The 15,313-nt window shown below is 29.5% G+C and overlaps 1 protein-coding gene across 1 annotated transcript in view; it reads right to left on the bottom strand.

Annotated features, from left to right (window-relative positions):
- LOC112687498 (serine/threonine-protein kinase 32A) overlaps positions 1-8,519 on the bottom strand; it is a 119,110-nt gene extending 110,591 nt beyond the window's left edge. The window contains exon 1 of the mRNA XM_025560229.1: positions 8,176-8,519. The gene's annotated coding sequence lies outside the window, so the exon portion shown is untranslated. The remainder of the gene's footprint in view (positions 1-8,175) is intronic.
- Between the last annotated feature and the right edge of the window lie 6,794 nt (positions 8,520-15,313).

Raw genomic sequence — 15,313 nt, 5'->3', positions numbered from 1 at the left:
TATTAAAGACTTAAATGAGGTTTCGTTTTAAGTTAATTTATTAATTGTTAATTACTAATGGTTTAATTTTAACTTTATTGTAACATTTCATAGTTCAAATATTTTATTTTTTCACATAAACTATTAAACAATATAAAACAATTAATATTTTATTTTCTACATACATATATAACTAATGAAAATAAAAAATATATACCACGGTATTTAAATTTGTTATTTATTAATGCGAGTGTTATACGCTAAACTAATCAATTTTAATGTACGTATATGTTTAAAAACCCTTGTCAAGTTTTTTATGATATTACTATGGTGAACAAGTAAACTTAATTTGAATAATTCTTTATATCAATAATAATAAATAGCTACTTCAAAGGACATGTCTTCTAAACTGTAGTGTTTTGATTCTTATAGTAATTATGTATCTTATCATTTAAGTAAGGTTATTTTTTTAAAAAATTATTTTTGACGTTGATAAAAATATTTTTTTCTATATTTAGTAATTTTTCAACAAAAAAAATGTTCGCTTTTGGTTTTTAATTACATTTTGTACAGTATATATTTAAGCTTATAATTAAATATGCATATTAAAAGTATTATTAATCGTAAGATAATTAAAAAATTAATTTCATATGAAATTTATAAATATTTTTGATGAATAAATATATTTTTTTACTTGTAATTTCTTGTAGTTTGTAAAAAATATCAGTTTTATACATTGTATTTTAAATATAAAATTGTTGTTCGTTTATTCAATTCCCCTTCCCCCAATCAAATATAGATGAAATGTATGTTAAAGCAGATACACTCTAATTTTTTATGAAAAACTACGATTTGTTATACATCGATTCCTCCCATCATATTTTTTCACCATACATTATGAATCTGTTTAGCATAAGCTATTCCCTAAATTCACTATAATTAATGGCTTTATTGAAATAAATACAAAACAACAATGAAACAAATAATATAATTCATCATTAATGAAAATATTTCATATGACAAGAACACACAAAAAAAAAAAATATATTAAATAACAAATATGAATTCAATATAATACATAATATTATTCGTGACATACTTGTTACTTTATTATTTTTTTTTTTGAATTGGCTACCAGTTGCACGGATGTACTCATTTCAAATATTTAAAATCATAACTCGAAGGAACTCTTTGTGTATTCTACTACTTACTCTTTATAATTATTTATATAAATATAGAATTTATGGAGATATATTTTATTTATTTTAAGATATTACAATTGGTGTAATACTCAATACATTTTGTTACTTTTAAATTAAACAAGAAATTCATTTTTATTGAATTTTGCATATTTAAAGGAAAGACTCCGATTAAACATAGTGACGAATTTAATGTGTTATTATCAAATTGAATTTTTTCCATGTTATCTATATCTGACTAAACCATATTTCATGAAATTATATTTAAATATAAATTTTATTGCATAATAATTTTGGTTCATATTTTAAAGAAATTTAATTAGTTGAATAATTAATTTAAATAATAAATCAAATATAACTTAATTATAAAATATAGGTGAAACTTAATACTTATTTCATTATTTTATTCGAATTTCCTACCAATTACACGCATATAATCATACTACCTTAGTTACCCGACCTCACCCGTCAAAATAAATGCTTATTTCTAAGTTTAGTTATTATAGGCAAATAAAAATAAAAAAAATGTAATCATAGTTTTATAAATCCCATTGTAAATTATACAATATTTCTTTATCAGTATATGATGCAATAGACACACGTCTTTTTACTTTATTCTCCGAATCACCCATGAAATATAATTGAAAAAATGTTAGTCGTTTTGTATCAATAGATAAACTTGAACTTGAACTTCAAATATCGGCAAAAAGTTTTCATGTTTAATTTCACCAAATTATGTAATTTGAAAAATTGAATTACACACGAATCTTGTAATAAAAAAATGTTTAAAATCTTGTTAAGAAAGATTTAAGATACTTTGTAATGTTCAAGTGGATCGGATCTGCAATATCTTCTGCAAAAACTTTCTAAAGGTTCTTTAGATCATTTTAACACACAATAATATTTATATTTTGAATTCATATTTTCTATTATAATGAAACTACGCATGAAAAAACGTGTTCTTGTCTAATTACCTTATCTGACTAAATTTAGGCCTAAGGAAAATAACGTCACCAATTAGCGCACGATCTATATCAAATATCAACATGGTGACATCAATGACGACGGTAAACAGTGGGGAGTGAGGACGCCTGACTGTAGGAGAGCACACGTCTGTGTTTTTTTTCCGTGCTCCGCTGTATGATAATGAAAAATAAACAATTATAAATAAATAATTACTCGATTAACTTATAACATTGTAATAAAACTTAAAACCTGCTCTGCAATGTACTCTTTCGTTTTTTTTTTAAAAAAAAAAGAAAATATAGGTAATCGGTTGAGTAGTTTCAGAGGACATACTCGACAAAAATTTCAATTTCACATTTATATGTATACAGATAAATATTACGTGTTTGAGGATAAATCATAAAGTATGCTTTCTAATATAACATTAAAAAAAGATAAATCTGTGTTATTTTTTATCGTAAATATGTATAATAATGATGCCACACGTGCCTTTACTGTATTAATAAACTATTATTAATATAACTGACGTTATTACAGTAGTTTTATTCGACAACGATTAACGTAATATAAATATACTCGTATTATTTTGATTCATAAAACCATGTAGTTATTTTGTATATATCAAACGGCGTTTCCTGACCAACCGCCCGTGGATTCGTTTTTGACGCTCCAAACGAAGCGAAAAAAGTGAGTTTCTTTTAGCGTGTTTTACAATAATGTTTTTTTTTCAACGATCAATATTTCGGGTCGACTGTGAATCTGCACCAAACATTTTTTTTTAGTGTCTTATTCAATCGAAATCTAAATAGACTCAGAAGTGCTCAGACCGTTCATTAATTATTAATTCAGTTTCCTCAATAATACTTCAATATTTCCTCAGCTCCTTTAAATAGAAATTCAGAGTTAAAATTAAAAATTTTAATCAGAAGTATGTTATCGTTTTAGTTTCGAATTTTACAGTCTGTATTTGTTTATTTATGATTTCAGTGTATTCAATACAATTTCATATAAACATATTATTTAAAATTTGGAACTTTTTTGTTGACCACCTATGTTCAAATGTACACTAAATTATCGTTTTAATTTTTATTAATAAGGAATGATAAAATAGTAGGTTTAAAAATGAGTGTTATCACATAATATTTAAAAAATTCTTGTTTGGAACAGTTACGGAATGAATAATCTATCACATTTTAAAGATAGATTTCAAGAATCAGAAACCCACCCGAACCTACTGTAAGCCATAATGTTTGGCATTCGCTCTATACACAAATAAAAATTGTAAATATATAGTATTCATATATATATTTCAAATATTGCCTAATTTTCTTATATATTAAATAATATTTTTTAACCTTAGGTTAGGCGCACGGTTGACAAAAAAAATATTCACCCAAATTTTTGGTAGGTAAATATTTTAGTGAATAAATACCCAAAGTATTTACCCATGGCACATCAGTATGTATAACTCAGTTATTTGTTAAATATTAATAATAATGTATAATTTGAAACCTAGCTTACTCTATCGTAATTAACAAAAAAAAAAAAAAAAAACGAATGTTGTGGCCACCAAAAATTTGGAGCTTGGGGCAAAATAGTCCTAATGCCCTCCCTCTCGAGGGCCCTGTGTATACTCATTCAACTGAACACTAAAATAACGTTTTATACTATACACAAATATTTTGATATCCTAGATTAATTCGTACCAACTAAACAAAAATCGCACAAGCTATTGACTTTTACATTCGAATATATACGGTAAAAATAAATTCAAAGAGAACAGGAGATTTAAATTGTATTTGTTTAGAGCGATATCTTATCCTTATTCATATTTGCATACATAAAAGTCTAACAGAAAAGCTCGTATTAAATTAAGATATGAATATGTTACGACTTCGTTAGCATATACATTGTTCGAGACCGTCTGTATTTGAGTTACATATGTAAGTATTATGGTTTCTCGCGTGATACGTTTTGCCGGATGATAAATGTTCGTTAAATTAGCACACAAAGATAGAATAAAAACTATAGGAATGGGACAGGAACACGTAGGGATTTCAAATGAGTTTTACACGATACTTCAGAAGCGCCTGTAGAACCACTACGTAGTTGGTTTATCAATATAAAAAATAATCACACAGCCTTGTGACGGATTCTTTAAATAAATATTATGTTCTATGACGAAGGAACAGTCATATAATTGATATAGGCATCGAAATAGAATCAGTAAAACATTAGGATTAATATTATGGGCCTTTTATTCAAATTGAAAACAATTTGCAAATCGATGTAGAAGTTTTACAAGACTGATCCACACTTTAGTACCGAGGAAGAAAAGTAAAGAGCTTTTAAGGACGCGAAAAGTTTAAGCTTACCAAGTATTCACTTTATACATAACAAAGTTTTTAATGGTCTTGTATAGTAATATATCCACAATAAAAAAATTAAAATCTGAGGTGAGTGTAATTACAATATCAGTTCGGAGTCTTTTTAACAAAAAATCGACGCTCAAAATATGCTGTCGACGAAACAAGAAAACATGTACATATGGATTGTGTTATGTGCATACATATTATAATGTCACGGGAATACATTCTGTCACATAATAATACAGATATAGGAATATAAATACTATGTCGATTGCATTACAATAACATAATGATTCCACTATGGCCGGCATGTATAATTTCACATTGTGGTACACAGTTAGGAATATAATAATCAGAATGCACTCTTAACCACAACATAAGGGTGTTACAATCAATGCATTTATTTTCAATACTTGGATACACATGAGTAACAAGGAATGGGAAACACAGAAGTGAACAATAGTACATATATTAAAATAATGACTAACCAAATGGACCAGTTAATGATTGGTATAAATCGCGTATAAAATAATAATCATACGGACAAATATATTAGAATATATATGCAACAAATAATCAGAAGTTACACGCATGAATTATTAAACATAGGCCACATCCTTATCTAACAGAGAAAACTCCATGTATGGAATTCACATATCAGTAACCACATCCGATGGTTAAGTTAGGCTCGTATGTTTACTTGATATGAAAATTGCAAAGGTAAACATTTTCTAAATAAAAAACTGAGCCATCGTGGGATGTCTGACAAATGTGAAATATCGAAACTATTTCGTATAGAAAATATGCATGAAAGGATGATTTATTAAAGGAAATAAATATGGCATAAATAAATGCAAAATATTTAGATTTTTTTTACAGAAAAATTATTCTTTATTTACAAAATATATATTAATTTAATACCAAAATTAAATAATTAAAAATTACGAATCAGATACGTTTGAAACTGCTATAGTTAGTCATTAATAATTCATTATAATTCAGTGATTTCCATTTTAGTTAACTCTGAATCTTATATAGGCCGTAGACAATCAACTCTAAAATTATGTTAATCGTGAGTTTTAATTTTCCTGACATTAATACTTCAGAATCTAGTATTGTACGCATTTAGATCTATTTACAACATATTATATCATTATTATGATATTTTTACACTATTTCAGACACTATTTTATTAGTCTTATCTTGCGTTACGCACGAAATGCATAATAATAATAACGACGAGTTTTTTGATTTCAGTTTAACTATTATTTATTACGCACCTACCAATATCTAATAAGTACTCGTAGTATTAACACATGTATTTAATATAAATAAAGACTACCAAGGATCTAAAAAAACAGTAAAAATTAATAACAAAATGTAATACAATTTTATAAATCAATAGAGTTGTGCTTCTAATGCCATCGATGCGCCATGGCATTTCAACACAACGTCGCGGTATGACCACCGAAATCACGGGCTACGTTGAACGTGTTAAATAAGGCCAATGTATTAACTCTTTTCAGATAAATTATATGGTACTGTTAGGGGGATCGTCGTACCGATTGTTGAGTGAGTGGCGTGCAGAGCTGATGTGAATTGAGCTAACGAACTGAGTTGTGGATGGAGACGCACCATAAGATGCAGTTGTTTCACATAAATATTTGATATTTTGTTTATATTTATATTATATTTTGTTTGATATATTGTTTAGTTTTATAGTTTGTTATGATAATCATCTGATTAAACATAATGTAGCATTGATCTAACATTTTAATTTTTTTTTTAATAATACCAATAATGCAATCATTACTAAAATATAATGTCTACAATATTATTGAAAACAATCGTTTTTTTCTTTTTTTACTGCTCGTCGAACCCACATAGTTAAGATATGCCTAAAAGTCAAGAGCGACAAGGAATCGATAAACAGCATTGTCGAATATTTAACCTACTTCTGACTTTGATATTGATAAATCATTATTAATTGTCCACAATTATTTAATTAAGATATGACTTTGTCCGAAGATAATAGACAAAAAAAAAAAAAAAAACAAAAAAGGAAACCTGTTCCAGAATTGAATACGATACGGTCAATGTTAACAACGTGAATTATTAAGCCCTGCAACATATTGTCAAGCTATTACTAGTGTATTTGAACAACGTGTAATAATATCCTATTTGCACATCACATCATTATCAAAAATAAACACTAAATTAGTAATGATCACTGTGAAAGGTGGATTGCAGGGAGGGTTAAATTATAGTATAAGTAATACGTGTAAACTGAACGATGTGAACGCAAAGAATTATTATCTGAACACAAAAAAATGCAAATATTTATTATCCATGGATGGTTCGACGTGACAAATGACCGTAGCTATTGACAAAGGTACAAATATGATTCCATTTTGGTAAAAAAGAGCAGATAATAAATTCATTTTATCTTTTTGTGAAAATTTATAACAACGACGTATTTATAGAAAACGGCATTATAGTAAGTCATCTAACCGAGTAAATTAATTTTTGTAACTCAATTAAGTTGGGTTGAAAAAATTTAACGAGTCAAAAGTTAATTAAAAAGAAACAATAATTATAGTTGGTTTTTTAAGCTCTATGTGGAGTGAGGGGTTTATTGGTCTTACAATGATATTTTTTTAAGCGAATTACACTCTAAAAATTAATTATTTAATTGTTTTAAAAAGATTAAAAAAAAAACACAATGAAAAATATAAACAAACTTATGTTTTCGTAAATTTTGAATATTATTTTATATTAATATTGTACAGATTACATTATAACCAAATACTGCCAATTAATAAATAATATACAAGTTTTATTATTATGTTAAATTCAGCGAAGGGACGAGAAAGCGCAGAAAAAAAAGATTTAAATGTCTTTCTTTTTTAATCCTACGTTAATTGTATAAATATTTTCATCCTATTCATTGATTTCCATGCAAGTGATGACTAAAAAGTATTACCCAGTGGCGTAAATTAATACTTTTTTTTTTTTATAATGCTTTCCTTTATTTGAGTTACATGATTTAATGTTGATAAAATGATAAAATATTTTAATACTGATTTGAAAATGTATTAATGTATATCGTTAAATCTGCAATCTGATTCTACACCAACTGTACAGAACGAAACACCATTTTCGTCATTAAAAAAGATAAATTCTTATCTATGTAATACTATAGGCCTAGTAGATCTATTGTTTTATTTTACCAAGAACTAGATAATAATTATAAAATTGAATCAATTGATAATTGTTCTGTTTAAAAAATACTTTATGGGTTATCAATCAATCTTATTGAAGGATGGTATTGAAAGTAATGAAGTATCGGATGAATAGGCATAAAAAAAAACCGCCTTCTTTTAACTTTAAAAAATGAATTAATACATTTATGCAATGTTTAATAAATTAATTTGTGAAATTGTCAGGGCATCGCAAAAAAAAAAAAAAACTCAAAACACGCCACTGATATTGTCAGCATGATGAGTCCATACTTCATCCGTAAACAATATAAAAATAATATACAGTTTTATCTAGACGATCTAATCTCATCACCGCGAAATATAAACGTCATACATGTACGTCCGGCGAACGTAGCACTATTTAAACAAACACGAAAATATAAAAAATCGAACCAAACTTACCTCTGCTTCGAATCGAGAGACGTGAGTGGGGGTTATTGTCACGCGCTCATGGAGTGCGTGCGCTAGTGCTTATGTGTGCTTACGGTAAATGCGTGGTAATGGTAGAGTAGAAAAAAATTTAAGAGAAATGCGAACGAAAACCGTCTCGGAGGGGTTAAGAAACACGTACACAACTTGAAACCATCCGCGATCACCTCGAAACGTATATCAAGTTCGGGCACGACGGTAACGTTCGCGTCAGGCACACAGATCGCGAAGTGTATGCGTGTTCATAGCGGGGATGTCGTCGGCCGGTCGCGAGATTCAGTTGCTTGGAACGAACGAGAACGGTTCGGGACGGACGGCCGAAAGCACACTACTGAAATGTCAAACGCGGCTCACCGTGCGGCGGCGGTGCTGAACGACTCGCCTCCCCTCGCCACCGTGTACCCCGTCGGCACCGCTCGGGGTTGATTTTTCGTTACCGGTCGCCGGTACCAGTGGCGTATACAGAAAATATTTTCGGGAGGGGCTACTATGGACAGAGTTAAATTGCCACTGTTATCTAAGAATTACTAACAAGACACAGTAGGTTACGTTTAATTTGCAGAATGTCCCAAAACTATTTGACAAAGGCAATAAAAATTGTCTCAACTGATCACATTATTCGCGCATTTCCTATAGTAAGTATAATCCTGTGTTTATGAACAAAGGGTACATTATGTGGTACTTGACTATTTGATATATGTGTCTACGGGACTATTTCTATAATAAAATATGCTATGAATAAAAAATGTTCTCGTATCATACGATTATGATTTATTTATTTATTATTTATTATTAACTCTTGATAATAAGCTTTGAACCATAAATTGTGAACCTTGAAACATTTTAATGAACTATTGAAGTACAATTGAATAAAATTAATGCAACCAGGTTGGAATCATTTTTCTATTTTTTTTTTTTTTTTTTTTTATAAAATTATTTCTAAAAAAGCATAGAGCACCATTTAAATATAACAAATGTTTAAAATAATTTTTAAGTTTTTTGAACCATTTCGGGGGAGGCTGTAGCCCACTAAGCATCCCCCCCCCATATATACGCCACTGGATGGTACTGTATACGACAGCGAACACACGGCAAGGATACGCAGAAAGGACGTCGCGATCGGTCGGTCGTCAGCGCTGCCTAACGTATAGGACTGCGCGACAATTGCGTAACGTTCCGGTGCCGTAATTACCCAAAGTGATATCCTCAGCGAATTCTATTTTGGCGTTTGTTTTACACATAAAAACTGATTTTAATTTAACCCGAATGCGACCGCACATTTCGCGTCGGCCTCTATATAGATACGGCGCTGTAACGTTCGTCTGGTCGTCACATGATAATACGGTCGCCATGACGCGTAGTCAATATCGGTTTTCACGGAAATCGTATAATCTGGTCTGCAAGTGCCAAATTTTGATCGCCGCGATCGACGGCACTACTGCTCATCCGAAGATGAGATTTTGTCACGAAATATCCGATGTCGTACAATGTAGCAGATCCCGATTGCAAAAGTATTGTTTAAATAGAAAATGAACGGAAGGAAATATCGACCAGAGTTCTGGTAAATAAAATACAATAATACAATAAATAATTGTCATTATGCTAAGTAAACATTAACGATTCTGAAATCGACTAATTTTGTACCTGCTTGAACAGATTTTGAATTGAACTGACAAGTGACAATACTTCCGTTTGAAATTACGGGCCGGGGAAAAAAAAAATTGCTGTCGTCGCGATAAGTTGCGCCTTGCCCAGTGGTGTATTTAGACTTACTTCTAGGGGGGGGGGAGCGACTCAAATTGTTGTCTTTAATTCAAACTCAAAATTTACAAGTACAATTTTTGGTAACATTTAAATCAGGTGAATCCTTAATATTTGTGGGTTTTTTTTTTTTTTATAATCTAATGCCGGATCCACTTTCGAATCGACTTTTTTGTATTTCTTTTTCAACACCTGTCTGTGTTTTCAAAGTTACACTGGTTTTTTTATTCGATTTTTCACCATGTATGGAACCGACAAAAGCCCAATTCAGTATTCGCAGCCGTGCGTGATTTTATTTCGTTATAAAATGATCCGCATTGAAAAATTTGAAACGTGTATCTCGTATAAAATCGATTCCTTAAATACGGATTCAGGGGGGGGGTCACCCTATTCGCGTCCCCCCCTCTAAATACACTCCTGTGCCTTGTAAACGTTAGGAACTCACAACACACGACGCGCCTACACACTTGTACGTTACGTCACGTGCAAGCCCGTACGAACCTACGCACCAATCGAATCGCAACGACCGGATCGGGTACCCGATGAGAGTACAGCCGCGTCCAGACGGAGCAGCTTTTGCCGCGCGGCATGAGTATGAAAACATGAATAGATTTTCCACGGCTTTTTTTGATGCCGCGCGGCATAATTTTCGATCGGCCTAGTAGGCGGTCTACATCAAAGGAAAGCCGCGCGGCTTGTGCCTGTGCCACGTGTGTGTGAACGTATTCTCGGCAAAGCCGCGCGGCATCAGTACTTATTTTTTAAGTAGGTATTTTAATTATTTTTTAAGTAATTAGTAACAAAACAAACTTTTTTCACTTAGGTAAAACTGATTTTTGTAGTAATCCCCAGTAGACAATTTTTATTCTGTTTGATTTTTATTCTATGTCGGTACTGAAGATTCTCTGTTTTTAAAAATACAAAGATCAATGATGATTTTTCAAAAATCTTTGATTTCATGTTTTTTAAGATTCAAAAATATAGATTACTTGCTGATTTCGTACACTTCGTTGACCATTAAAAATGACACAACTCTATAGTAATTATGAATAATATATTATTATTATTATTAACTGATTTAATACAAATCGGGAAATAAATGCCGCACCGTGTGGACGCGTATTTGCCGTGCGGCAAAAGCTGCTCCGTCTGGACGCGGCTTACGAAAACAGCCGATTTGGTCGAATCGCGAAACCTCAAGCTAATGTTAACCCGTTTTCAAACCACATTTACATACATGTACCGGTGTAATAATCATTTATTGGTGAAGAAAATTTCATTCAGTTTATTTTCTTCCGTCCGTTTCGATCGCACGAACTGATACATGCAAATAAATGTTAAAACGTCCCAATATTCTATATTACAGTCTGTTTTACGCAAAAGAATCGGAAATTTCGCATAAATTAATCGCCCGAACGAAGTCAACAAAGCCTACTTTTATTGTGACGTAATATTCCCATGTATAATTGCCACAATTCCCAAAAGTCAGTCGACGAAACCGACGGGCAGGTCTTTTATTTATATGTCATTATTTAATATGCGCTTGTCACTGTTACGTAACGTACGCGATGGATAAAGTCGATATGGATGAAAATCGTTTTCTCATTTCTATATGGCATTTGTGAAAGCATTTTTAAACTTTTTTTTTTTTTTTTTTTTTATTGTAAATAAAAAATGTCCTGTTAGATAGTTAAGATATGTACCATAAGAAACAATTTGACTGTCAACAATGATTTAATTTCAATGAAAATGCAAATTAATCAATTTATAAACATTATGCTTGTAAAATAAAAATAATTAACCAAGTAAGTGGATTAATTTCGGTTCTGTTTTTTAAATTTAATTTTAATATTAAATACATTTGATTTTATGATTCCATCAAACATAAATATAGTTTGATTTTCTGTTTAGTTTTATTTCGTTATTTGTCAACAAAAAAATTCATAAACTTATAAATTCAGCAACTTATTCAAATTGATACTTAGAATATAAAGATAATTTCTAATCGATATTTAATTTTCTCGTGCATACATGTGTATTATATTTTAATATCAAATAACGTATTTCCAGGAATAAAATAATAGGTTTAAGTTTTAATTTTAATATAAATTAAATTAGGCTCAACTAATATATTGAAATATAATATGTTTATTTTAATAATAGTTGTAATACAATGAGTTGCAGAAAATATATTTAGTAGATAAATAATATCCATTGGGTTTTTGAGTTTTTCCCATTGTTGTTATAACCATAAAGTCAAATGGAAATAGAAATTGTAATTTGTATAATACTTTTATTATAAAATGAATAAAAACTATTAATATATATACACAACTTATTTTGTAATTTGGCGCCCCCTGACCAAAACTTCCGGGGCAAGTGCCCCGGTTTGCTCCCCCAAGATCTGGCCCTGCCGGATGGATCCAATATCGACACTTGTAGTATTTATATTTATTAATTTCAATTTAAATATGCCTCTAATATTTGTGAACCTTTAAATAAACAACAAAATAATACTGCAACCCAAATATTCGCAATGAGTAGTAAATAGTTGTAAAATTATATTTTAAAGTAAGCCAACGAAGTATAATTTGCAAATAAATTAAAAGTAAATAATTGTTTGGTTGAATAAATAGCTCGGTTCTAATTATGCAAAAAATTAATTAATAATAATACATTTAACGTCGAAGCAAAGTATGAATAACTTTTTATTTTCTTTTCTACTCGAATTGAAATTACGAAAACTATTATCAATGCCACTGAAACTCAATCGCAGTGGATGGATTTATTTTTTAAAAACAACTGATTTCGAATTCAGAAATAATTGAAATATTCACTAATACTGTAATTATGAATCCTCTTTTAAATAGATTAAATAATAAACAATATACTATTAATGATTATAAAAAGCTCAGGATTTATGACGTCGTTAAGCTTCCACTATTACATTATAAATGTATAAATCGACTACTTTTATTACAGATTATTAATAATGGTATGTAATCGTTATGTTTATTGGGTGTTTATGGAAAAGAGATTATTTTTAAAGCGATTACTTTAATTTCAGAGGTTATTTGTGAAATTAAATTTAATTGAGACTGATAATAAATTGAGAAATTTGTTGGTAAACAGTTTTTTCAGATGATGACAGTTTGCTATTAGATAGTTTTAGTTCACATTTAAGAATAAAAAAAAAAAATTATTTTTCTATCATTAATTCAAATACATTTTATTGCTAATTTAATGATTCCGAATGCCTACTTCATGATCGAATAATAAATATTTTATTTTTATTACTATTTTTATAAATTTATTTTTATAGTTGAAATTAAAAATATTTATTAAATATATTACAATGAGATTTTTTATTTTATCATAAAAAGACATTGTATTATTATTTTATTGGTATATTTTTTTATCGTATATTTATCCAAAGGGAATAACTTAAATAAATTTCAAAGTCTATTTAATCTTACAGAGGTTTAAAGTATCTATAGGTGTATAGTTTCTTTGATATGTTAGTATAATAGTGTTATTATTAATTTGTTTATTAATAATTTATATATTTTCTTAAATAACTTATTAGAAATAAATACTGTTAAACTAGTGTACGTAGTAATGAACCTTCTCCTCACAAATGCTTAAGAAATTGGCCAGTGACTAGTAGCTCATCAGAAATGAAAGCCTCCATAATAGTTGAAGGATTTAAAAATAACGAAGAACAGTGACAGACGGTAACAGTACTGTGTATCAAAAAATCTTATCAAGACCTTACAAAAATATAACGGCGGAAAAAGTTGATTGCAAAAACCACTTGCTTAGGAACTTATGTAATAAATTAAAGGATATTTCAATAAAAAGATCAACTGATAAGTTAATAGAACTTAGAGCTTAGAAAATTACTAAGTAATAATATATTACGTATCAGAAAAGGTATTTTAAGTGAAATTAGTTATAGAAAATCGAACGGGCATTCAATCAGTGATTTAAGAAGTGATGTTATGAATAGTATTTATCATGTCGCATGTGCTGACTATTGTTGTGAAAAAAAAATTATAATTTGTAAAAAATATTAATTTATCCGAATTATATTGAGAAAATAATATCCCAGGATTATGAGTTTTGTGAGGCGATGAAAAAATTTTTAAAGAGCTTATAAAGCTCAAGCTTATTACAGGGCATTGAAGTAACATAATTGAGTCATTTAATTCAATTATTACGAAATTTATAGGAGAAAAACGAACTAATTATACTTTAAAAATTCATATTCTATAAGGTGCATATTAGCTACCATAAGTAAAAACAATAAATTTCCAATATATTCGTTAAATAAATAAAATTGTATAAAAAAAGCCTGTTTAAAAAAGTAATGTGAAAGCTCTGGAAATTTTGAGAAAAGAAAAACAAGAATGACAAAACCAATCAAGATCCAAAACTAAACGATTTCGGAAACAATTATTTAAAAAAAAAAGACACAGATATTTCATACGGGAATGAAGCGAACAAACAAGATATGGATTAAGAAGAATTTTCTAGACAAAAAGAGAAAGTGCGACATTAAATAAGAAGCCTTTGGAACAATCGCGAAGAAATTGAACGATTGAAATTGAAATATCTATTATAAGTTAGAACTTAGAACTCGAAGCATTTCTTATGAGAAAACAAACTAGTAATGACAACTTTTTTAAAGAGTGCAAGATCTTAAGAAACGTTCAAAATCAGTTAAAATAGAAATAATATCTTTTATATAACGTAAAAAATAACAAATCACTATATTCTAGTTCAAATCAGTTTTGACCTCGACTTTATTTTTTCTACCTACTTATAATATCCCGGACCTAAAAATAAATCCGAATCCTCAAACCAAAACTACAAATGGGAAGCAATCCGTGGTTGTGTTAAAAACGTATACGTGGAATACACTCTTGTGTATGCGGGTATTTGTCACACTCTAGTGACTAGTTGTGATTGTAATAAAGTTGACCATCCAACAGCACAAGGATAAAGTACGGTCGTCGTGTGTATTTTTTTATCAAAACTTTATGACAACCGTTGTGTGCAGAAACTTTCAGAGAGGAGAAATGGAGGCCAAGCCCCCCTTCAGATTTTTCATGTCAGTCACAAAATGAGAATTCTTTTTTATATGAAGCCGATCCCGACTCATATCGGGTACTCAGCAACTATTCGCTCCCTCCCCTAAGCTACATTTCTGTGGTCACCTGGGTTGAGTGCGTTATAACTTTTCTTTTTCATATACACATACAGTGAATAAATTGGGGTGAGCAGGGGGCCTGAGCTACTTTTAATTTTTCTTCGTATTAAAGTGTACCCCTTTATTATATTCATCAAG

This window comes from Sipha flava, unplaced genomic scaffold (assembly GCF_003268045.1).
Source record: "Sipha flava isolate LNK unplaced genomic scaffold, YSA_version1 34_pilon_pilon, whole genome shotgun sequence".
Lineage (NCBI taxonomy): Eukaryota > Metazoa > Arthropoda > Insecta > Hemiptera > Aphididae > Sipha > Sipha flava.
This window is presented reverse-complemented; position numbering and strand designations above follow the sequence as displayed.